General features: G+C 36.2%; 1 protein-coding gene and 1 long non-coding RNA gene across 4 annotated transcripts in view; one reads left to right on the top strand and one right to left on the bottom strand.

The window, feature by feature from the left end:
* Positions 1-27,163, top strand: part of LOC128247361 (uncharacterized) — a 287,988-nt gene that overhangs the window by 20,558 nt on the left and 240,267 nt on the right. For 2 of the 3 annotated variants that reach the window (XR_016241623.1, XR_016241621.1), the window contains one exon: positions 9,792-10,874. The exons of the other annotated variant lie outside the window; for it this stretch is intronic. This is a non-coding gene — a long non-coding RNA (uncharacterized LOC128247361). Of the gene's footprint in view, positions 1-9,791; positions 10,875-27,163 lie in introns of those variants that run through there. 3 annotated transcript variants of the gene reach the window in all.
* LOC106876273 (uncharacterized) overlaps positions 1-27,163 on the bottom strand; it is a 292,167-nt gene that overhangs the window by 226,133 nt on the left and 38,871 nt on the right. The gene's annotated exons all lie outside the window — the stretch shown is intronic.

The following is a 27,163-nucleotide window of genomic DNA, read 5'->3' as shown; positions in this document are numbered from 1 at the left end:
TACATAAGTGATATATTCATGCTTATTTTTGCGCATAGTTATGTATAAAAACAGCCGCACGCACATGTATGAGTGTGTGTGGGCATGTGTGTATTATGTAGCATATGTATATGTGTGTTTTAGTATGTTATGTATGTGTGTTTTCAGGTCTCCCTGTAAGCGAGAGCGTGCACGTACGTAATTATTATGTTTATATAGAAAGGAAAGAGGAAGCTAGAGTTTTACAGCTGGCGGTCTGTTACAGACCACATATCATTCAGATCCGTTAAGATCGTGCAATTATATTATACTTCGTGCACTTTCATAAATACTAATGTATTCAGTATTTCGGTACAAATTGATGTCCAGAGCAATGTTGCTTTGGTAATGTTGGCAGTCGAATAGTCACGTCTTTTTCAACATACCATGAATTTTGAAACTGAAATTATAAACGATTTCTATTATTGAGGATACCCATAATTGTCAGATGGTGAATTGATAGAATCGTTAAAGCGTCGGATAGATAACTTCGTATTATTCGTCTCGGCTCTTGACGTTTCGAGTTCAAACTATATCGAGGTCACCTTACATTTCATTCTATTAGTTCTCCAATAAAGAACTAGTCCACTACTTGGGTAGCTTATCCCTTTTTCGATGGATGGTATCTGTAATTCAAAGCTATATATTTACGAGGGCTCCCACACAATGTGAACATGGATAATCTGCATTGGGCCATCAAGTTTGTATCTAGACAAAACAGAAAATCGTCTTCCATACTCTTATTGTGAATATACCGTACAAAGATGCACAGTTGAGCCATATTCGCGATATCCGTAGATTCATCAAGTTGGATAGAAAAAAAGTTAAACGTGGAATTCTTTATTTTTGCCACCACTTGGGAAAGGATATTTTCAGATAATTCGGCGATTCGTCTATTGACGGTGTCATCTAAAAGGGAGATATGTTTCAGTTTTGAAAGCTCGCACTGGCCGAAAACATCTGAAATAATCATTCTGCAACAAGACAAGATCAGTTGTTCTCCAATGTTGTGTGGCTTTTTTGTGGTAGCGATTTTTTTCGAAATTTCGTAAGACGTTTTGAGACCAGAAGCAATATCAAAAGAAAAACTTCCCGTGTCATCAAGTCTAGAGTGTATCAGAGCATCAGCTTTTTGTCTGAAAAAATCCTCCTTTTTGTCAACAAAGCCAGGGTGTTTTGTTTCCCAGTGTCGCTTTGACTTGCTAGGTTTGAGAGAAGATGATGCCAAAACCTCGGAACACAGAACGCACTGCGGTCTCTCCTCCTCATTTGAAATTATAACAGTAAAGGCAAATTTCAAGAAGGATATGTCGTATTTCATTTTCTTTCTTGGATTCATTCTTAAAAAAACCCAGAAATTTACATGGTGTCAACCGTGCAACTAATGGTAATTGATAAACTACATTTTCACATTCGATTTGGCAAAATTCGACTTGATAGCATAATTTACTTTGAAAATGAATCATGATCGAGTAATCATAACCTTAACGCACGATAACATAAAACAGTGTATGTAAACTTACATTAGATTACGAAGATGATGAATTTCTCTGTAACGGTAAATCGTCTGAGACCAATTGAAGTTGATGAAATCACACGTGCGTACAAGACCACTTGCAAAAAGGAAAGTCTGCTTAATCAAGTTGCACTATGAATAAATAGTGTTTTAAAGCTGCATGCATAATAACAGACCACTCACTTGAGACCAAAATTGCCAGCCGATACAGAGCGCTATATATGCATGCGGGCACCCGCGAGTGTGACCTTATCGTGCATGTCTAGACAGGTATTGCCAAGCTACCAGCATACTATATTCTACGGCAATGCACGTGAGAATTGAGTATGCATACAAATACCCACTATGAACATACGATTATTTTTTGGTGTAAAAAATTTCTAAAATTGTTGGAGATTTGTCACTCAATTGCAGAAAAAACTTCCAATGCCTTTGCGATCCCCGCAAAATCGCTTCGCAGTCCTCATGGGGACCGCTGGCTCCAGGTTGAGAACCACTGATCTAGACTATTCTAAAGGCCCGTAGTTAAGGATTGTATACGTTGTCCATCATTTTTAATCTCGTCGGTCACATATTACGAGCTTGTGATCTGTACAATTGACCTAGATAGGCTTCGTAGGCAGGGACTCTGTTACTGGAAGCTGAACACATCGCTCCGGGTACGTCAACTTAGAGACCAAATTAGATTAGTTAAGTGGGTTTTGACGGAAGCAATCGCCAAAAACGCCTAGAAAAAGTCGATTAGAGTAGAATCTATAAGGTTCAGTAAGGTTATAGCGATAGAGAAAACTAGAATAGTGAGAGGCTTTACTTAAAAACTTAGAAGAGGTGCTTAAGAAAAGCATCACACTTGAGGAGCTTACAGGGTGTTTGGCATGCAACCAGTCCTTCAATGGGAAGTACGAAGATTACGCCGTCAGAGCTTAGACGCGTGCTCTTAAGTCACAAGGGACGAAGGCCGTTCAATGGGACCAAATGGCAGAGGTGCAACGTGGTAACAAAGGCGTAATTCGGTCTTTGGTGGACCAAAACGGGCGCATGTTACTCGACACCAAACAGATCTGTGCGGCCTTTGAACAGTACTTTGCTTCAGTGTTCGCGACGAGTGGCGGGCCGGAACGCAGAATGAATTTCAACACCTACCTCAATGGCCCGTCGTGCCTCTCGAAAGAGGTGGAATTTTGTAAAAAGTCAAAAGCAGTTGCGGGAATACAGGTAGAATTGCTGACTTGTAGACTTATGTCGAACAGCTGCTATCGCGTGTGGAACGGACCCGGTCATCGGCCGACTCCATTGTGAAAGTCACCCTGCTGCTTGCTCTCGGCTGGAAAGATTAGGTAGTTTTCTTCTGTTTGGTGGCTGTTGCAAAAGAGGTTGTGTTTTGGACGTGACTGAAAATACTGAAAAACTGGACAGTCATTGTTGAGAGAAGCACTAGACAATATTCCCGCTACAGCATCTGATTCTAAGGACAATATTGATGCAAAAAGTAACTCCAATGAGTCTGAAGAAAATTTGGATTCTAGTGAAGTTAACCATCTGGCAGATTCTGATCGAATTAAAGGATCTACAAGACAGCGAAAGATATTTCAGAACCATGCAAAAGAAACCTCCTGTCAAACACGCACTTCAAATATCCAACACTGTCTTGAATGAATGTACTCCTATAATTTATACCTGGCTTTCACTAATGGTCACTGAATATTATTTTGACTGTGCTGGCGTTTGTTCATATTACAACAACAACTACTACTACTACTGCTGCTGTTATTACTACTACTACTACTACTGCTGCTGCTGCTGCTGCTGCTGCTGATGCTGATGCTGCTGCTGCTGCTGTGACTGCTGCTACTACTACTGCTACTGCTGATGATGATGCTACTGCTACTACGGCGACACGGTGGCAAAATCGTTAGAACGACATTCTGTTGGAGATAGTTACATCTCTTTACATTTTCAATTCATATCCCGCCGGTACATTAAGTACCACTCAAGTACTGAAGTCGATTAAATCGACCATACTCCTCCAAATGTGTGGCTTTTTGTACTTATACTAGAAACCCTTATTAGTATGCTTGAAGTAAGTTTAATAAGCTGCCTTTTTTTAAAGATTTTTTATCTCTAATTGACACTTCATTAATTTTGCACTGAAATTCAGTAAATTACCCTTTGATAGGCACGGCATCACACTCGGCTTACTAACGCATGACAACATCAAGTCAACATTTTATTTCAATTATATTTGTTTTTCCTAAGGAAAAAAAGAACTTTGAATACGTATGTAGTTAGACTTGACTGCTACGCTTATGCGTTCACCCACATATATATGAGTGGGTGAACAGATAACCGTAGCGTTCAAGTTCATCTACGTATATATGTATGTATGTATGTATGTGTGTGTATGTATGTATATTTACATGGAGAGACTCCGTCGGTTACGACGAAGAGTGTTCTAGTTGATACAACCAACGGAACATACTGCTCTTGAAATTAACGTGTAAGTGGCTGAGCACTCCACAGACTCGCATACTCTTAACGTAGTTCTGAGGGAGATTCAGTGTGACACAGAATGTGACAAGGCTGGACCTTTTGAATTACAGGTCCTACTCATTTTTACCAGCTGACTGAACTAGATCAACGTGTAATAAAGTGTCTTGCTTAAGGAAAAAACGCACCGACAGGAATCTAACTCACTACCTTACGATCCTGAACCGAATACCCCAACTACTAAGCCACTTACACAAATACACACACGTATGTATGTATGTATGTATGTATGTATGTATGTATGTATGTATGTATGTATGTATATTACACCGCTGAAAATACATCGCTGAAGAACAAACAGTATTTTTAACACATTTTTAGGAAGTTCACCGAAATGGAAAAAGTGGTGTGTGTGTATGGATAGATTGACTGATCCATCCATCCATTCATCCATCCATCCATCCATCCATCTATCCATCCATCCATCCACCTATCCATCCATCCATCCATCTATCCACCCATCTATCCATCCATCCATCCACCTATCCATCCATCCATCCATCCATCCACCCATCCATCCATCCATCCATCCATACATACATACATACATACATACATGTATTTATATATATGTGTGTGTATGTGTGTGTATGTGTGTGTGTGTGTGTGTGTGTACATAAATATGTATCTGTTATCTTTTACTGGTTTCAGCCCAGGGCTGAGGCCATGCTGGTGCACCACCTGTAGTTGCTCAGTGTTGTTTCCGATATTGTTTTTGGTGAAGTAGCGAGTCGGATAGAGCTACTTTTCTTTGCGTCTCCTGCGTGATACTGATTCATCTGGTATCTCAGATAGAAACCTGTCCAGACGTTTCTTGAAAACTTCCACATCATCACCATGTAGATCTCTAAGGTTGCCTGGAAGGATGTTGAACAATTGCGGGCCCTTAAAACCCAGACTTTTGCAGTACTGTGTCCTTATGTTAGATGGGGAAGACGGGATCTTTGGTATGCTGCAGTGCCGTCGAGGATTGGTATAGCTGTCAATTCCAAAATTGGGAGCTAAACATTCCAAGATCTTCCAAATATATATCACTGAATATCTCTCTCATTTTCTCTCCAGGCAATAGAGACTCAGCTTCTTTAGTCTCTCCTAGTAGCCCATCTTTTGCATCGAGTCAATCTTCTTTGAGTATTGGCGCTGGATTGCTTCGAGTTCCACAGTTTGTTTCACACTCTATGGGAACCATAGTTGGGAGCAGTAGTCCAAGCGGCTGAGAACGAAAGTCTTCCATAGGAGTAACAGAACTTCCCTTTTCCTGGTTCTGAATGTCACCAGAATCCATCCAGCCACTCGCCTGCACAGTGTTGCCATCTTGGTAATATGCACATGGAATGTTGCATCATTGCTCATCAACCCTCAGCTCATCAACCCCCCAGAGTCAACTCTGACTCTGGGATTATATTACCTTCTGGCCCAGTGTATTCTGGTTTTAGCCTGGTGTTGGACCGATAGTGGAATGCTTGAAATTTCATAGCATTGAATTGCATGTTATTTTTGTTAGACCATTTGTAGAGTTCGTTCAGGTCTTTCTGCAATTTTATGATGTCCTTTGGATTCCTAACTACCTGCGATACTTTTGTGTCATCAGCATAACACAAAAGTATGTATATACCCAATCTTCCATTGACTTGATTGCAGCTTTGTTTTCGGGTCGTAGCCGTAGCACCAGCTTTCATCAATAGTGATGACCTTCGAAGAAAGGTTCGGATAAACTTTGAACTGTTCTTTCAGTTCACGACACGCATTCAGTCGTGACTGCTTTTGATCTTCCGTGAGCAAGCGAGACACAAATTTTGCTGTAACTCTTTTTATTCGCAATTCCTCGCTCAAAATTCGTTGGCAGAAGCTCCAGAACACACCAGTCACATCAACAAGTTCGTCAATTGTTCGGAGCGGCCCTCCAAGATCAGTTCATGAATTTTCATGATGTTTTTAATCGCTCAAGAGGTTGACGGTCGCCCTGAACAAGGTTGGTCTTCATTCTTAGAGTGGTTTCCACTCTTAGACTGGGAAAACCACTCTTAAACTTGTGTTTTGTTCATGGCAGCGCCCTTGTAAGCTGTTTGAAGCATGAGAACTGTTTCGGCCGCCGTTTTCCCTAGCAGAAAACAGAATTTGACGGAGGCATGCTGTTCCTTCATTTCGCAATAATCGGCGAACATGAGAGAAGCAAAATAAAGACGCACCACGTGACTGTACAACATCATCCAAGGTCGCATCAACTGGCTACCAGTGGTGAAAGCCTGAACTAGAACGGGCTTCACTCACAAAGAACGTTTCCGGTTACTTTTGGGTAACCCCTCGTATATATATGTGTGTGTGTGTGTGTGTGTACACACACACACATACTCACGCGCACACACACACACACACACACACACACACACACACACACATACATATGCGAATACGCATAAACTAAATACACACACACACACACATACACGCACACACAATATTTTCGTTATCATTTTTCCATTTCAATGGTAGCTCATACATTTTATCCTTATTATAAATACATAAATATAATTTTTCATTTCAGAAATTAGTGACCTGATCAGTGATACGTGCAAAATTTTGACTAGCAGCAGAAATTATTCTCAGCGTTACAATAAACATAGATACTCTAGATCTCTCTCGATTATTTTCTTCTTCTTGTAAATTCAAATACACGCACAAACGCACTCGCACACATGGTTTCACTTCGCAGCATGTCAGATGGACTCCTCTTGTCGTTGATAAATATACCCTTGTCACACACTCTAACACACTAATTCCACCGAGAACTGCGTCAAGGATACACATGTCTGTGGCATGCTGCAAATTCGGTAAGCACGTAATTCATTTAATCGAAGAATAGAATACTCATCGTCGAAACCGACGGAGAACCATCCTGAATCAGCCTTCAGCACACACACATACACACACACACGTACGTACGTACATATGTATGTACATATGTATGTATGTATGTATGTATGTATGTATGTATGTATGTATTGAAAGGCGCACGCTTTCCAATTTTCAATATGTAAAGAAATTTAATTAAGTAGCTTGGTCAACAATTTTATCTCTTTGTGATCTGAGAAATCATATCATCATCTCTTAATTAGAAAATCTGCCTTGTTTGTTCAGTTATTCTGGATGAAATACCCGCTCGTCACATAAATTTTCCGACATTATTTTAGAATTCACAGCACAGATTTTTGTTTACTTGATTGCAAATAACCTTATTGGCTATGCTCGATACAAATATTGGTGTGTAATGATACAAATTAAATGTAAAAATTGTTTGCAGTTTTGTTGATGTTCCTCAATTTCACAAAATATCATTGATCTCAAACCAAAATTAGTAAAATGACTTTGATTCTGTTTTCAAAAATTTATTGTTCAAGAAATCAATAAAATGTAACAGGATTTGCTAAAATAATAACACATAAAAGTTTATGAAGTTGCTTCATTTTAAATACATGTTGGTTAATTACTTCTCTGTGTTAAGTATTATTGTTCGTGAGCTGATTACTTCAACGAGAAATCAGTAATTTTTTGATTTAGAAAATTACGATACAGTTCTACAATTTACGCTGTCGAAGTAATTAATTTTAAACACACACACACACACACACACACACACACACACACACACACACACATATATATATATATATATATATATATATACATATATATGTACATATATATATACATATGTATATACACATATATATACATATATACATATACATATACATATCTATATATACATATATATACGTATATACATACATACATACATACATATATATATATATATATATATATATATATATATATATATATATATATATATATATATATATATATATATATATATATACATATATATGTATATATATAGATATATATATATATATATATATACATATATATATACATATATATGTATATATAGATATATATATACATATATATATACATATATATGTATCTGTTAAAGTCTGTCATACCGGCCATGACGAAGGGAAATAGCCCTGAAACTCGAGTTGCCTTTATATACTTATATTTATATATTTGAACACTCAATATTTCATCTACATTCAATACTTTATTTCATGGTGCCATCCATTTTTATTTTATTTTATTTTATATTATATATTGTATATTATATTATATATTGTATATTCCATATTCTATACCCCACATTGGTTCTGCAGGAATATAAATAAAACATAAAAAACAGACAGTGTTGGAACTCTTTTAAACAAAATAGTATATTCCTCTATACACAATCATACAAAAAAAAAACCCTTTTTTGTATTTTATTTTTACTCTCACATATATACATATATATATACATATGTGCCTTTGAAATCTTGTATCCCTGCTGTAAAGCCTTATTTCCATACACGCCAGCTTAATTTAATTCGTCCTTAGTCGAAAGAAATCTGTTGTTATGTCCTGTTATTATTCTTATTCTTTTTCCCGTCCTTGTTTTTGTATACATTCGCTGCTTTCTTCCAAGGAATCTAATGCTCTTACCTTAGTTTTTCCTTGGGGCTGGCCAGATTGGAGCAATATCGAGAATAACCAGCCGAAATTACAAGGATAATCTGGATCTCGACTGAAGAAAGAAAACTCCGAATGACCTGTCTGTGTTTTCTTTGTACCGTCTATCTGTATGTTTTGTCCCTTTCTTGTATCACCTAACTGTCTGGATGTTTTCCGTTCTTGTCCCATTCTGTATTATTTATATGTGTACATATACACACACACACACACACACACATATATATATACACACACACATATATATATATGTATATATATACATATAGATATGTATATATATGTATATATATATATGTGCGTAAATATACAAGAATAAGGGCAGGGAATCGTCAATTAATAATAGAATTAATAATTAACAATTTTGCCAAGTAGTTCAGTATGAAAAAACCTTTATCGGTAAAACCATTTATCATCATAAATATACAGGGATTAGCATTGAGTTGCTTCTCCAACATACTGAAAATTTAGAAATAGCAGTCAAAGAACTACTGATTCTAAACTACAAATTTTTCTCTAAACGGATGGCGATATTTATGGCACGTCGCATGGCCAAAAATTACCGTGAATTTTTTTAGAGACACTTTCAAATTTATCAGAATATTTGGACTGAAGATTGGAATAGTGAAATTTTCATGCGCTTAACCATGAAACGATTCGTATCCAATTAACTAAAGACTTGTTTTGTTTACGCTTTTTCCTCCGGTTTTTTGTTCTATGTGTGCCATAAATATCGCCATCCGTTTAGAAAAATTTGTAGTTTAGAATCAGTAGTTCTTTGACTGCTATTTCTAAATTTTCAGTATGTTGGAGAAGCAACTCAATGCTAATCCCTGTATATTTATGATATATATGTGCGTATGTATATACATATATATATACGTATATACATACATACATATATATATATATATATATATATATATATATATATATATATATATATATATATATATATATATATATATATATATATATGTATATATAGAGTTGGCAACTAAGTTCCCGCCGTTTTTTTTAATTTTGGAATTTATTGCATTTTTAAATCTTAGAGCCTATTTTTTTCGAGAATTCTATTTTTTAATCATTTTGGAATGTACTTTTTTTCTAGTTAATTTTAGCTAATTTTGTTTATTTTCAGATCATTAAAAATGGAATGTCACGTAAAGAAAAGCGGGCACTTTCAACACCTCCTTCTTTTTGCTTTTAATTAAGGTTCTAAGGCCGCAAAAGCTGCTCGTGACATTTGTGCTGTGTATGCAGAGGGTGCCATAGCTGAAAGAACAGCTCGTGATTGGTATGCCAAGTTCAAAAATGGAAATTTTGACCTCAAAGACGCATCTCGTTCTGGCTGTCCAGTTGAGTTCGATGAAGAGCGATTAAACCAACTTTTGCACGAAAATTCTTGTCAAACGACAAGGGAACTGGCAGAGAAAATGGAATGTTCCCACACTGCTATAGGGAAGCATCTTCACTCGATGGGAAAAGTTCAGAAGTATGGAGCATGGGTTCCGCATGCTTTAAGTAACAACAACAAAAATCAACGAGCCACAATCTCCGCTGGTTTGCTTGCTCGTCACCGGTCAACTCATGGTCATAAGCAACGATTTCTTTACCGAATCGTTACTGGCGACAAAAAATGGTACCTGTATATCGATATGAAGCAGCGTAAGGAATGGCTTAGCCCCGGTAAACAAGCGACAAGATCTTCATCCGCGTAAAACGATGTTGTGCGTATGCTGGGACTGGGAAGGGATTATCCATTACGAATTGCTTGAACGGAACCAAACGGTCAACGCGGAACTCTATGTTCAACAGATGGAACAACTCAACACGGCTATTCAAGAGAAAAGACCTAATCGGCTGCATGGAGTACTTCTGCTGCACGACAACGCCCGCCTTCATATCGCCAATATGACCAAGGAAGCCATTCAAACGCATGGCTGGAAAGTGCTGCCACACCCGCCGTACTCTCTTGATTTTACACCAACGGATTTCCACCTCTTTCGATCTCTTTCAAATGCTATGCGCGGAGTTTCGTTCAATACTGATGCAGAATTGAAGGCTTGGTTCGATCAATTTTTCAAGTCGAAATCTTATTGACCGTTGGGAAGAAGTTGTAAACAACAAGGATGAATACATTATTGATTAATTAGTTGTTATTTTTTATTAAACCTTTAAAAACATTTAAATTTAAAAAAAAAACCGCGGGAACTTAGTTGCCAACCCAATACTTATATATATATATATATATATATATATATATATATATATATATATATATATATATATATATATGAAGATAAGCAACAAAAATTCAATAGGTTATAGCAGTACGTACGTTTCGTACAAGCTCCATATATTCATGTGGTGAGAACACCACAGAATGTACAATGAAAATGTACTCCTCAGCTGCATAATGGAATTTCATTTTAGAAAGTCAATCTTTTGATTAAATCTATATTATTATTATTATTATATATATATATATATATATATATATATATATATATATATATATATATATATATATATATATATATATATATATATATATATATATATATATGTGTGTGTGTGTGTGTGTGTGTGTGTGTGTGTGTGTGTGTGTGTGTGTGTGTGTGTGTGTGTGTATACATATATATATATACATACATATGTGTATATATACATATAAATATACATATATACATATACGTATATATATATATATATATATATATATATATATATATATATATATATATATATATATATATACATATATACTGTATATTCATATACATATATATACATATACATATATATATTTCGTTTTAGGATTTGGTTTGCAAGATTCTTTATGTGAGTTCGCATGCATACATACACATATATACATACACACACATGCATGCATACATACATACATACATACATGCATAGGCACACACATACACACACACACTGACCCACACACATGCGCACAAACAAACAAAAAGGAATGCAGTGTAAATAATGGACAGATTCAAGACTATTGAAAAGGTTGCAAGACGCAACGAAAATTTTAGGAAAATAAAAATAAGGAATAAGTGGAAATTTTATCGGTGAGTGTGTTAAATTATAAATGACTCTCCCCAGACACAACAGTACATATATATACATATAAATAATATATGAGTATATGCATATATATGTACATATATGTACATACCTTCTTCTACAAGTACATATAGATGCATATCTGGGTACATGACGTTGCAAAAAAATGTGGACAAAATGATAAACAAGGTACAAAAAACACACAGGCCACATAGACAACATTTACTGCATCAGCTGCCACCGTTATAACACTGGCGTTTTGAAGAGTTAGGGCAAGATGCATCGTTAAAATGGCTCTTCCCACGGACACAAATTAAATTTGTTCCATGGAGGATAGTGGCGGACGGAAAACAAGACAGGAAAGCGAAACAGTGAAATAAACAAACAAAAAAGGCTATACGGCCAGACGTGAAAAAGTATGTGTATACTGAACGCTGTGAAGCACGAACTGGAAGGAAACGGGACGAAGAAGAATGTTCGTGTGTGCTTGGCGAGGCCAAGAATGAAAAGAATTAGTAGCTGGACACATGTGACCAGCGAGGGGTAGAGAGAAAGAGTGGTAGAGGGAGAAAAAGGGGAGGAAGTAGAAAATAAGTGAGTAACGAGAGATAGAGAGAGAGAGAGAGACAGTAGTGATGGGGAGAGGCGAAGAACAGTAGAAGGAAGAATGAGAGGGGGAGATAGAACTACGTTAAGGGTACACGTGTCTGTGGAGTGCTCAACCACTTGCACGTTAATTTCACGAGCAGGCTGTTCCGTTGACCGGATCAACTGGAACCCTCGTCGTCGTAACCGACGGAGTACCACGATTATATATATATATATATATATATATATATATATATATATTTATACATACATACTTACATATATGCACGTATACATGTATGTATGTAAGCATGTAAAATGCTTACACACACACACACACACACACACACACACACACACACACATATATATATATATATATATATATATATATATATATACACACACAAACACATGTATGTATATATGTTAGCATGTAAAATTCATTTACAATGAGAAACTATTTTAATGCATACAGATTTGGTAGAAGCATGATAGCAATGCCAATTTCTTTTATATACAGAAAAACCAGTGGAAATTTTCCTGATTTAAACATTGATTTTAAAGTTATTTACAATACATCTAGTGCTTGTGTGGGAGCGGGGGCGGGGATTAGCGAGGAATACAGAAGATTATATTATAATGACAAGTACAAAATTGTTACTTACTGAATCATACTTGGAATAATTAACAATGTTGTTAACGTCATGACTGGGACTTTAGATATTGATTTCAAATTTTGACCCAAAGCCAGCAATTTCGGTACTTATTTTATCGGCCCAGAAAGGATGAAAGGCAAAGTCGACTTCGGCAGAATTTGAAGTCAGAGCGTAAAGGCGGACGAAGTGCCACTAAGCATTTAGTCCGGTATGCTAATGATTCTGCCAGCTCGCTGCTGTAAATATTGGTTTCAAATGTTGGCACAAGGCCAGTAATTCCGGGGAAGGAATAAGTCGACTACATCAACCCTAGTGTTCAACTGGTACTTATTTTATCGACCACAAAAGGTTGAAAGGTAAAGTCAACCTTGACGGAATTTGAACTCAGAACGTAAAGACGGACGAAATGCCGCTAAGCATTTTGTCCGGCACCGGCATACTAACGATTCTGCCAGCTCGCCGCTGTAAACATTAAAACGTAGTATCGTACTGTAGGACTTTTGATGTTACAAATAACCGAATGAGTAAGCTGTCGATCTTAAACACGATGAGGTTGTAACTAATCTTCTAGAATGTCATGCATAAAGCAGTAGATATTTCCAGTTTCATAAAGTGATAGGTTATTAAACGAGAGGAAAGATTTCGATGGAGGATTAGTGTGAATTAAATGATGAAATCTGCTGAATAAGTAAAACTGAAAGAACTAAGAAACAATGCTTTTAAAGAATGTCTCATCATTCCAATATATCAGTTAAAGGTAAGTTTTATGAAGGATATTAGTGGCTTAAATGAAATCATAAATGAAAGCTAGTAAAACGTCTTTAGCTGAGATTAAAACTGCATTACCGTTTTGACTAGGTGGCACTTTTCAAAAGAATATAAAGTAAAGAATATATAGAATATGAAACAAAGCAAAATCTAAGGTAAAAGCAAGTACTATGTTGTTGATGTCGTGGACCTTCACAAAATATCATTATTGTCCAATTATGAAAATTGTAAAACACTTAATTCAGTTATATTAAATTGAAAACAAACTATTGTTCGTAATTTAATTTCGCAGTCGGTTATGATTATTTTGATTGCATGAAACTTTTGTGACAGACAGATGAAAGCAACACGCATTATTTTTCATTAAAATATTTAATGTATTTAATGCTATTATTTCTTGCATTATCCATTGCTATTTATTAATGCTGTTGATAGACACATCATCATGAATAACGTTTTACCAAAGTTTTCTGTAAGTTGTGTCCACCACATTTTGGCAGTTGTTTCTCTTTTATGCAGTTCAGTTATTACGTATTATAGCAAGCATAATTATCAGACTCTTATTAATGTATTTGTGAAAATAAGATTATTTTAAAAGTGGTTTGCAGCTTTACTTCATGATACATAATGAGAGAGATTTAAACAAGGAATATAGAGATGGAACGTTAGAGAGAGGGAGAGAGAGAGAAAGAAGGGAGGAAGGAGGTAGAAAGAGAGAGGGAGGGAGATAGTTTGTAGAGTTAGCATTATTCACAATTAAATCGTTACAAGATTTTAGTGGTGTTTTGTGGTAGCCGATATAAAATTCTCACACTCGCTGGCAAATACAATCTCAAACAAGTAAAGACCGTGGTAAAAACGCAATTGCCAAATAACCGTGGGATTTCATCAGAAACAGATAAACTAAAATGCAAACTTTTTATCGTAAATATAGTTTCAGATGACAGATGGCTTTGCAATACTAGGATGTGAACAGGCGCAATAAAGCAATAACCATTATAGCGACAGTATTCTAATTGTATTTTGGACACTGCATTAACGAAATTTAGTTTAAAAAAAGTCAAAGTTCAATTTTATAAAATCAGCTAAGGAGTTAGAGTAGAAAATATATCGGACTTTGTGTGTATGCATGAACATGTTTATCTGTATGTAGTAGAAAGGTCATTCACCAAGGATTCGTTGAAGACAAAGTGTGGTAAGAGGTCAGAACAGTCGCTTGTTTAATAAATCATTGTAAGAGCGGCGAGCCTTGGAGTGGATACAACTATGAATAATTGAGTAAATAAAAATCCTTAGATAAAAAACAAATTGACTTCAACCTTTTTCCACCAATATATTACATGCTATTATTTATTAGTGTATCCACTTGAAGATTCATCCTCCTAATGACTTATTTCACATCTTTTCGAAGCGTCGGCATTTTCACAATGTAAATCGACTTACTTTCTCGCTTGTAAGAGCAAAGCTTTTAATCAAGGGGAAAAGAGGTCGCAGTTTGCTTTAATGTTGTGGTAAGTATGTTTGTCACGGGTACAGCCGATACGAGTTCGGGTTCGGCAAGTGTTCTTCGTTCCTTTTTTTCTTTATCTAAAGGTTATTTAACCTTATACATTACATGCTATTATTTACAACTGTCATGGGTATAGAAAATGCGGTTTCGAAAAGCCAATACAATTTTTTTTTAAACAAGGTGTTTTGATAGTTGTAACTGTTGTAACATCGCATGAAATGAAGAGAGGAATCGAAACGTTTCAGGAAGTTGTTGCTGTTGGTGGTGGAGATGGTGTCAACCCTAACCGAGCAGACCTTTAATCAACGACATTCCAACTATGCCGACCTGGTCTATTTCAGGGATATCACAGATTACTTTTCTAATGTGTACTGTCCTTATATAAGACGGTAAGATGGGATTTGAGGAAGATTTTGCTGGCATTTCTTGTTAGTAGAGATGCTATTTAGTCCCATGTCAGCCCCGATGGAGCAGACTTATGGCAAAAGACATTCCAGCCGTAAGCATCTTGTTTTTGTTTTTGTTTTTAATTTATTATATAAAGTAACAGGATATGATTTGAAAGATATTTGACTGCTACTTAAAGCATCTAAAACTACTCGCAGAGGCTTCCCCTTCGAAATTGGAACTATTACATATATTACATTTTGATCAAAGCACGCTGCATAGGTGAGTCATTATCCATCACACGCCCAGACTGTAGCTGCAAAATATAAAATGCTCAAAGTAAAAGAAGCCAGTTGTTGTAATACAACAATATAGAGAGAACAACTTAAATTTTTGAGTCACAAACTAGACATCCTTTATAATGGTGAACCATTAGCTGATCAAGCTGATTACTCTTTAATAATTAATTATAATAATAACATATATTTATATCTACATTCAGTACCGCAGTCGCTCCACTACTGAATGTATGTTCTTAACCTCTTGTGTGTGTACGTGTGTACGTGTGTGTGTGTCTTTGTGCGCGTGCGCGTGTATGTGGATATATATATACACACACATACACACACACATACCATAAGCGGTGCACTGGCAGAATCTTTAACGCGTCCGACAAAATATTTAGCAACATTTGTTCCCCTCTTTACTCTCTGCGTTCAAATTCTGCCGAGGCTGACTTTGCCTATCATTCTTTCAGGATCAATAAATAGAATACCACTGTGGTCGGTACAATCGATTTCCCCTCCCATTGAAATATCTTTCCTTGTGCCTAAAGTTTTATATATATTAAGGTTTTTTTTTATATCGAGTTACAATAAATGCAAGTTTTACATTAAACTGAAGGATTATTCAATACTTTTGTAGAGTACAAATTATTATAACACGAATAATATTGACAGTGACTTCAAAGTTTCGGCCTGCTAAGTCATCATCAGACTATCCGATGATGGTTTAGCCAACCGAAACTTCGGCGTCATTGTCGATACAATACTTGTTAAAAAAAATTAATGTGTATGTGTATACACACACACATTCACAGAGTCTCTCCTGGTTTTACACCGGTTTGATTGCGCTAATTGGCAATAATGGTGCTATTTGCAATTTGTCCAAATCGTACATATCTTACAGGTGCAATTCCAGCCAGTCAGAATAAACTGCCTTGATTGTACGACGATGCTAAATATTCAATGCAACAAGCTATCAGACTGTGTTACGCAACTGAGTTATCCTGGTATTAAATAAGTAAATCAAATGGAAGGTATTATCATTGCAGGTGGTAGACTTGCAAACAGACAACAAAGAAATTCATTGAGCAATGCTATCGTTTGTGATAAAACAAAGTTTAATCTTGAAGAACTGACGGTGAAAGAGATTGGAGGGGAAACATTTCAACGTGGTTAGAGAAGGCTTTTCAGGCTATAAAGGACTTACTCAATGTCCCAGTGGTAAGATAACCGGTGAGGCAACAAGTGCACACGCGCGCGCGTATTTGTGTGTGTATTCGAATATATATATATATACATATATATATATTCAATATTTTTCTCCCATTGAATACATTTTATGGAATGAAGATCCCGAAATAACACACGCGTGGTCCACTTGTGGAACAAAAACAACAAAATAAATTGTAATCTAAATTTTTACCCCCACCTCAATCAAGCGAAGCCGTGTGTGTGTGTGTGTGTGTGTGTGTGTAAGAAAAAATACATTTTCTAACCGAAAAGTATGCTATTAAAATGAATTATCATTTACATAACTCTTTTTTTAAATCAACAACAATTGCAGCGTGGAAGATGTAAGCCATTCAAAAACACACAAAATCCATTAGTTTCACTTCAACATTTAAATTTCATTTCTGTCAAAATATTTTCGTCGCTTTGAAACCGGGACCTGTTCGCTGACAAAACTTCACAAAAGTGATGCAGTACGAAGTTTTGTCAGTGAACAGTAAAATAATTAATGAAAGCAATATTTACTAAGCATGTGAGCACTATTATACAAAGAAATAATTAGACGTTAAATATAAAAATTATTAGAACTGGGAATCAAATGTGAAAATATTATCAAGGGGCTAGCAGAAAACCGCTCGGAGGGTGGTCTTTCTGATAATATTTTGTAATGGAGATGATGGCCTGCCAATCCTGTACAGTGTGCATGAGATATCTAATTGAATAGCGAAGCCTTACCATCGAGGACCTCATTAACAATCAATTTGTTTCAGGCTGGCAGCAAGAAATTGAGTTCGTCTTATTTTCATTATCGACAGCAAAATGGTTTGTTCCAATAAATTATAGTATGTCGAATATCTATGTCCCCAGCGTTCTAGTTGTGTTATAGTAAATTACTTGGACTAATACATACATACATATATATGTGTATGTATATATATATATGCATATATATATATATATATATATATATATATATATATAATATCTATCTATCTTTCAATACACACACACACACACACACATATACATATAGATGTATGTATCTATGTATGTTTATTTATATGTGTGTGTGTGTGTGTGTGTAACTTGAGCGCAGATATTACATAAAACTATATAGGGGAGCATGTGTTAGTATGATTGCAGGTATATCCACATATACAAATAGAAAAAAAATAATGAAATGAGCTAAGAGAAAAGACCAAGGTGAGCCAATGGTATGAATTTAAATAAGTGAAGCTGTGGTGTACTGAATGACGAATTTAATTTACTGAATTGTATCTCTAAGAGAAAGAAAATAAACTTATCAGAAATTGTTAGCAATGCTCAAAGAAGAAGGGAGATAATTTGAAAATCTATAAATCTATAAATCTTACAACATTTTATGAGAATTAATACCTTAAATGCTAGCCAGCTCTTACTGTTTAAGAACACCGCACAAACCTCTAAATGCGATTTTTAGTCAGTTTTCAGAAAGCTCAAATCTAGATGTTATATATATATATATATATATATATATATATATATATATATATATATATATATGCATATTGTAGTGTTAGAAAACCAAAGAAACAACTAATTTGTCGAATATTTAAATAGAAGTGTGACTGGAAATAAAACGTGATGAATTTGTTAAATGCATTAATGCACATTGAACGTATCATGGCGAGAATACATTTGTGATTCATTAATACAAACACGAAAATAATGAACTCTTTATAAGAAGTTTAAAAAGAAGATAATTTACAACTAAAGATATTGCCACAGACCAACCATTCCTCACGAGCAAGACATCTACGCTCTAATTATTTCTGTTGTCGGTACCAACCATTTAGCAATTCCACCCATTTCCGCCTCTACAGAAGCACTTTCCCAACTTTAAACTATTATCTGCTTAATATGGGAGCAACAGACCTGACATTTTCCCTAATTCCGGAAGTTATATATATATATATATATATATATATATATATATATATATATATATATATATATATATATATATATATATATATATATATATATATATATATATATATATATATATATATATATACGCGCGCGCGCATGTGTGTGCGCGTATTACGTGTGTGTGTGTGTGTGTGTGTGAATATATGTATATATGTGTGTCTATGTACGTGAAAACGCGCATACGCAAAATGCTCACACATGTATACAGTCAAATGCATACACATACACACATATGTATGTATATATATACATATCAGATAGATAGATAGATAGATAGATAGATAGATAGATAGATAGATAGGTAGGTAGGTAGGTTGGTAGGTAGGTAGTTTTACACATTTGTATGCAGAAGGGAAATGTCTCATTATTTCTCTACGATTTTCTCTCTCAGCCCATGCTTCGCACCCACGCATGCCCTCGCGTGCGCAGACGATCTATATTTTATGTGTACACTGAACAGCTATAGTATTTCCGAAAATGTGATTAGGAAAATATTTTCGCATCCTTGGATTTTAAATGAGCTAGTCAGAGGCAGCGCCCGTGATATTTGTAAGATTTCTTTGACCTGTGAGACTGACTCGGTTGTTATCCAGCTTGATCATTTGTAGGACGCTATATGTCTACAGAGAGAAAGTAAGCGGAGAGAGAATGCCAGTGATTTGCAGGATTGGAAAGAATGATTGGATTAAATGGTCCACAGAACGGTTTGTAGATTTTCACATTCTTATTTTATTTTTTAAAATTAAGAAAGGATACAAATTGTAACCTTTATTATTATATGTTTCCAGTTCTTTAGCCGTTATCAATGCGATATATTTAAGAGAGGCAACTGTGGATAGTCCTTATTAAAGCTATAGCTTTAACTAAAATACAGTCAACAACATTGACTGATTTGCGCTAGTCAACCACTGAGGTCGTGGAAATTACCATAATATTAGCGCCAAGCAATGTTTAGGCATTAGCAAAGTTTAGGTTCGTCAAAATATGTTTAAATATCGATGTATTGGAATCCTGACAGGGGGCGACACTGGACAGGTATGGTGTTTTTACACCTTTTTTTTACTATAAGAGAGAATTTTTCTCCGCACTAGCTGCTGTGAATTTGCCTTTTAGCAGTTGAAATATGTCACGAATATATTTTAACCAAAACTTTGCTTATGCCTAAACACTGCTTGGCGATAATACTACGACAATATATATATATATATATATATATATATATATATATATATATATATATATATATATATATATATATATATATATATATATTATCGTCTTAACATCTACTCTTTCATGCTCGCATGGGGCGGACAGAATTTGTTGCGGCAGATTTTCTACAGACGAGTGGTTTTCTTTGTCGCTAACCCGCGCCTGCTTTTATGTAAAGAGATATTTCCTCGAGATCAGATATGTCTCGGAAAACTGAAAACGAAGGACAACGCTTGCATGACGGTGATACTCGCTTACAACTGTAAACAATTGAGATAGTAACACACACACACTGATGGAATCTTCCGTCAAAGACGACGTATAAGTGTTCAGTTGTTGCTGAAAGACTTGCACAAATGATTTGTTTATAGTGATCAAATGCACGTGTTATGCAGGTGCTACACATCAGATGTCGAAAAGATCGCAGAGCAGCATGATATAAAGTGTTTTAGTCAAGAACACAACTTGGTGCCCGGTCCAGGAATCGATCCCATGATCTAGCGATCGTAAGTGCAACACCCTAACCACTAAGGCTTCTTTCAGCATCCATCTTCGAAGTCCCCTTACAAAGCTTTGATCAAACTATGGCTATATCAGAAGACAGATACCTGCCCAATATTCCATGCAGTGGAATTAATCCCTAAGCCATCTGGTTGGGAAGCAAACGTTTTACCACACAGCCACGACTGTGTTTATATGTTGGGTTGGTCAAAAGGTACGTTCACTCCTTTTTTTTAAGCAAAAGTTTTATTCAGTAACTGATATAACCGTTTCAGTTCAGTATCCTCTGCCATCTTATAGGCAGATCCATTATTCTATGCTCGAAGAATTTCCTGTCTTTACCGGCGAAAATCTCTTCCAGGTGAATTTTTAGCTCTTCAGAGACCGTGACAGGGGAAAATCTGAAGGCACAATATCGGGTGAATATGGAGGCTGCGGCAAAAATCCCAAGCCAAGCTCCACTAACTTCTGCGCGTTCACAAAGAAGTGTGTAATCTACCATTGTCGTGATGAATGACAGTGCCCTCACAATTAGCAAGTGGTGGACGCAGCTGGTAGATTGTTGTGCTTAATTTGTTTCGCTGGTCACAATACACATCCGAATTTATGGTCCTGACCGCGCGAAGAAGCTCGCAAAAAACAGCACCAAATCCCACCAAATTGAAAGCATAACCTTCTTCAGGTGAAGCCCTCCTTTAGAGGTTGTTTGTAGCGGTTTGCCGCGCTTCCCATATGGTCGTTTGCGCTTCACATTGTTATAGACGATCTATTTTTCGTCCCGTCATCGATCTCTTCAAAAAATAAATCGTTTGCTTCATTTTTCTGTAACGGATCGCAGATGGAAAACTGTTGGGCGAGATTAGCCTCATTCAATTGATGTGGGGCCCAAACATCGAGCCTGCTTATGTAACCAAGCTGATGAAGATAGTTATCAACACCCAATGTGGATATCTGGAGAATATCTACGATCACCCTGGATGTATAACGAGTGTTGTTGTCTCTGTTAATCTCAGCCGACCGGTGAGAGCGGGGCGCATCTTAAACCGATACGTTTCCCGATCGGCATTTTGAAAACCACTTCTGGCACACACATTCACTAACAACATCCTCTTCGTATATCAGCGCATATATTCTTGTAGGTTTCCACTGTTTTCTTGCTTTTTAAAAATTAAAAAAGCATGAGGCGTTGATGATGTTCGTTTTGGCTCTTCATTTTCAAGGTGATCCCAAGCACGCAAAATACAACCTTTCTAGTCGCAAGTTCATGAGGAACTACGTTGAAGTGCTAAGTACCTAACAAGTGCGCATGCACAAGGGACAGGCTGAAGTTAGTTACATATTAGAGCGCTGGAATTTTTATTATCGACAGAAACTGAACAGACATTTTGGCCAACCCAGTGTGTGTGTGTGCGCGCGCGCGAGTGTGTGTGTGTGTGTGTGTGTGAGAATGTGTATGCATGTGTGCACGCGCGCGCGCGCGCGTGTATGTGTATAACACAAACATTAAGTCTGACTATTAAACTTTACTAAAGTGTTTGTATGGACTGAAAGAGTGAAATAAAATTAAATAAGAGGAAGTCACAACCAAGCCTGGCCTGGAATGTGCATACTAATTAGTATCCGTTTCATGATTCCAGGTGTTTCATATACTAGTATAATGTTTCAGCGTCAACGTTTACATTCGATATTTGATATAGTTATCCCTTCAAGCTGAACAAGCCATTTCATCTTACCGCTTTGCTTTTGTCAATAGACAAAAACTATAAAGAAAGAAAGTCATTTAATAGCAGCAGTCACTGTTCTATATAACCACCAAATAGCAAAACTGTCTTAAGAACAGCCATAGAGAGTTGACAATTAAAGACACAAGGCCTTTTCAGAGAAGTTATTTCGAGAGGAAAAACTGTGTGTGTGTGTGTGTTAGGACGTTCAATAGAGAGAACGAAATAGGTTAGCAAGAATAATTTGTGTTGTTTTGTATAGGTAGAAAGCGTACACAGTTTTGCTGAATGTTGTTGATGGTTCGGATGGCGTCTATGTATTTTTTTTTTTTTATTGTTGACGCAGTTATATATATTTTGAGAAATGTTTGTAAATAGTGTGTGTATTTGTTGAGTATAAAAGTCTTAATCAGATTCTGAGTTTGAGAGAGAAAAATGAGTTTTTCTAGCGTACTGTTTTGTGTGGTGCTACTCAATGATATTACTACCTTGTATCATACTACGGTCTACCTATGAGTGGGATGGCTCTGTATGATACTACTTAATATATTATTCTGCAGTCTGTATATGAACGTGATGGCTCTGTGCTAAGAGGCGCCAAGGAGGGCATGACAAAGACAAGAGAATTTCCACGACTGACAGCTTGTACACGCCGAAGTTCAGCAACCTTAGGGCCGGCCCTGGATCTGTGTGATACTGCAGCTTTCATATGATACAGTGTTATAACTAAGTATTTGTTGAGTTTTAAAACTGACACTATTTTCCCGATTCCAAAATTGCAGGAGTTTGTTTTAGCAGGAGTTGAGGTTGAGAAGCTGAGTGCATAACCTACGATTTTAAACGTTTGTAATTTCCCTAGATACCACAGAAGCTATTACGAAGTCCCCAAACTCTGAACGGTGGTGGTTGAGAGTTGCGTAATAGCTTTTCTTATATCTGAGGATAAAAAGAGGTCATGATTGCTATTAGATGAAAAGCGCTTATCTCGCATTTTGAGTTTCTGTGCTTGTGAGGTGCTAATGCTAGTGGTGGTCGCGGGGTGTTAATTTTGTTAAAGTATTTGCTGTTGATATGTATCGTACTTGAAGTTGTTATTGCGATATTTGCTATGGCCTTTGTTGGAATTATTGATACGGCCAATTCGTTTCTATAGCGTTTTACTGCTTGTTTTGTGGTTTATCATATTTTTCAGTTTCCTGCTTTCCTTTGGTTTATTTTCTTGTTATTTCTATATTTAGTTACTTGATGCTGAGTTTGTTTTTATCGAATCTGATGTTACCGTGTTGCGTTGTGACGTTGCTTCTAATTTTTTTTTTTTTTATCAGGATGGCTATTCCAATTGCGTAATTCGAGTTGTGTTTTATATATTGTCTATTGAGATGACTTTTTAAATTATTTTATTGAGTGTATGCATGGTATTGTATGTGTTGATTCAGTGTGTTGTTACTGATATCTTGTGATCTTAAATCAATTTTCTAATGAAAGTGGTTCCACTTGGCTTGTAAAAATAATTATGAAAGTGTTTCGTGTATTAGTGTGCAAATATGCCGTGTAGATGATGAACAGGTAAAGTTGAGGAATTGAGTACCATTTGATTGAGATATCAAGGTGTGTTCAGAAAAACATAACGATAAGGGATTTTCAGTTAGCTTGCTTAGGTATGTAGATGTGTCCAGGTGCATTGTTTGTGATATAGCTATAATGTTATTTGTCTCCCCTTGTGATGTACGTATTATTTTTGCAACAAAATTCTTTTTGTTTATTACCCACCCCCATCGTCGTCGTGATGGAATTTGAATAAAGATGTTATAGCAGGGAGAACCGGGCAGGACAGTCGGTAAGCTTCGTAGCGATATCTATATATATTTATTATAGTATTCTGCCTCGTTTTGCTAGTTTTATGAATGCTAGCATTTCTGTGTTATTAGCTGTGTTATTTGTGTTCGAGTGTGGTTTATTGAATCTATTTAATGGCTACATGATGACCGAATCACGATGCGCAGCAAAGTTAATAGAATGTGTGTTTGAGACAGTACTGTATAATTTTGTTATAATAGAGAAGTCTGACTGGAAATTTCTGATCCAAAAGATGCGACAAGAGGAAATTCTCGTACTAATCTCAGTCAAAAGATTTGCTGACGTAAAAAACAGCAATATTGCCTCTGCCGAGGTTCTCAAAGGGTGTGTGAAGTGGGAAAGCAGACTATTTTCAGTAAATTTGGTTTTGTAGAAGTCGTATTCGTGATCTCTGAGTAGAGAAAGGGACTCAAGATGTTATAGGTCACGAGAATGATAAATAGATAGACCGTTTTTCTTGAGGGCAGAGCACACTTTCATAGGTTATGATAGATATCTATTAAAAGAATAAAGTTTGCAGAGTTTGGTGAAAGTAGAGGCCAGTCCTGGAAAAAGTTGTTTCGAGAAAATGGAAAGAGCCTCATTATAACTAGAAATCTCATTTGGACGAAAAACTGGAGAAGTTAAAATTATTCTTAGGTCTGATAGCGCAAACCAAGAATCAATGGTGTTCCAGCTGTGACGACCTATTTTTTAAAATGTTATTCACTTAGAATTACATTATCCAATGTGCTTTTACTTTTTAAAACTAAGAGAATTTGATACAAGTGTGATTTTTGGAAGCTGGTTCTAGCAAAACCACATACGGAGCCGCATTGGCTCGCAATTATCTCTGGTAAATTTGGTTCTATGAAAGCAACATTTGTGATTTCTGAGTGATAAATCTGTAGCCTAGTTTGTTTGAAGCGACCGGAGCTGTTTCCGAACTCAGTGCACATATGTACGTGATGGTGACGCCTGGTGAAGTGGAAAAGGATAAATAACTTTTGAGGTCTACACTGGGTGTGCAGTATGGAATTTAGCGTAATGCGAGCAGCAAATATCGAGGCAAAATTTGGTAGAGATCCTTTTCATAGGGATCCAGAAGTATCAACCATAGCTAGAGCACGAGGGCTTACAGATGAACGGAGACATCCTTCACATTTCGGTCTGATAGGTAAAACCCGTTCAATTCGTATATGTAGGTGACTTTTTCCTACTAATATAAACGGTGCATTTGTCTGTATAGTTGTATTATAGCCAACACTGAACCCATAAAGAGTTGAATTCATGAGTTTTGGTAGTATGTTGGATGTGAAAGTCCATGTCGAGATGATGGTTTCAGTCTCTCTCTTTAGTTGCCTCTGAGGAGTCAGGGTTAGCGCCTTTGAACTGCTAGAGATAGTTAACATAGACTAGCCAGTTAACTTGAAGTGCCACTTGGTCCAAGACGTAGCATGCAGATGTAAGGGTGGGTGGTTGAAATAAGGTTGTGGACGGATTATCTTATATATGCAGAAATGGTGATGGCTTGGTAGCGAGACCGAGATTAAGGATGCATAAACGGAATAAGACTAGAAGTAAATCGTATAGCAAATGTGCTTTTATGTACAGAAACACCTCATGCACAATTATCTTTGTTGAGAAGCTGCGAATAAGTATTACATAGTGTTAGAAGAGACCTTTTACCCTTAGGAAAATTCCAGAAAACCCGGTTGCAGTTGATAAAATCAGAGTTTTCTGGTTGAATTCTGTCCGAAAGCATCTTTATTTTTTATTCTTCTGCTGGTATCAAACACATCAAATGCAATCGCTCTGTTGTTGTTGTTGTTGTTGTTGTTGTTGTTGTTGTTGTTGTTGTTGTTGTTGTTGTTGTTGTTGTTGTTGTTGTTTAACTCCTGATCAGGCCTAACATAGTCAAGACCATCCTTTATTTTCATGCATATCTAAGACTACATTATACATAGTATCTTTCCCTATTCTAAAGCAGAAGTGTGTAATTTGTGGGAGATTTGGTTGCTATTTCGTGCAAGTTAAGCGACCACACAGAAACTCCCTGTTTGGCTCGTTTCATAATACAGATTCTTGTGTAAGACTATTTTCAGTTTTTTATACACGTATTATTCATTCCTTGCAGGACCTCGTGGAATTAATTGACTTGCAGATTGGTTGCAAACGAAGTTTCCGTCAGTGTCATATAAGACTGAACTCTATCATACAGTAACGGCAATTATCATTCCATATCAAACTTTATATTTCGTTTATTTCGGTAAGATGTATTGTTATTTCAGAACTATGACTCCTTTCCAATCTAAATTACACATCAGTTAATTCGAATTATTATGCATAGTGTTAGATTTAACAGACACAGATACGAATACTCACAAACATAAATACACAAAAACACTTTGCTTTCTCTCTTCCTCTTTCTTTCTCCTTTTCCCTTTCTCTCTCTCTCACCGTCTTCCATACAATAAATGTATTTATAAAATTGCAATGTATTTTTATTATATATGCAAGCGGCCATCTCAAGATTATATGGCGTTACTCCTGTGTATGGTAATGGTCAAATGATACTGTTACGTTCTTATAGCAACAATCGTCATAAAATGTTGTAAACCTAGTGGATATATGTGTATGAGAATAAGGAATACAAAGAGAAATAACATGTAACGTGATCACTTGACTGCATGCCTGGGTACCAAAATGTGAACAAACATTAAGCTGTTGTTGTTAAATCCATATCTCCATTTAATAATCTTTAATTC

This window comes from Octopus bimaculoides, chromosome 1, assembly GCF_046866305.1.
Source record: "Octopus bimaculoides isolate indiv1 chromosome 1, ASM4686630v1, whole genome shotgun sequence".
Taxonomy (NCBI): domain Eukaryota; kingdom Metazoa; phylum Mollusca; class Cephalopoda; order Octopoda; family Octopodidae; genus Octopus; species Octopus bimaculoides.
The sequence above is the reverse complement of the archived record's forward strand: the minus strand, read 5'-3'. Positions and strand labels throughout refer to the sequence as shown.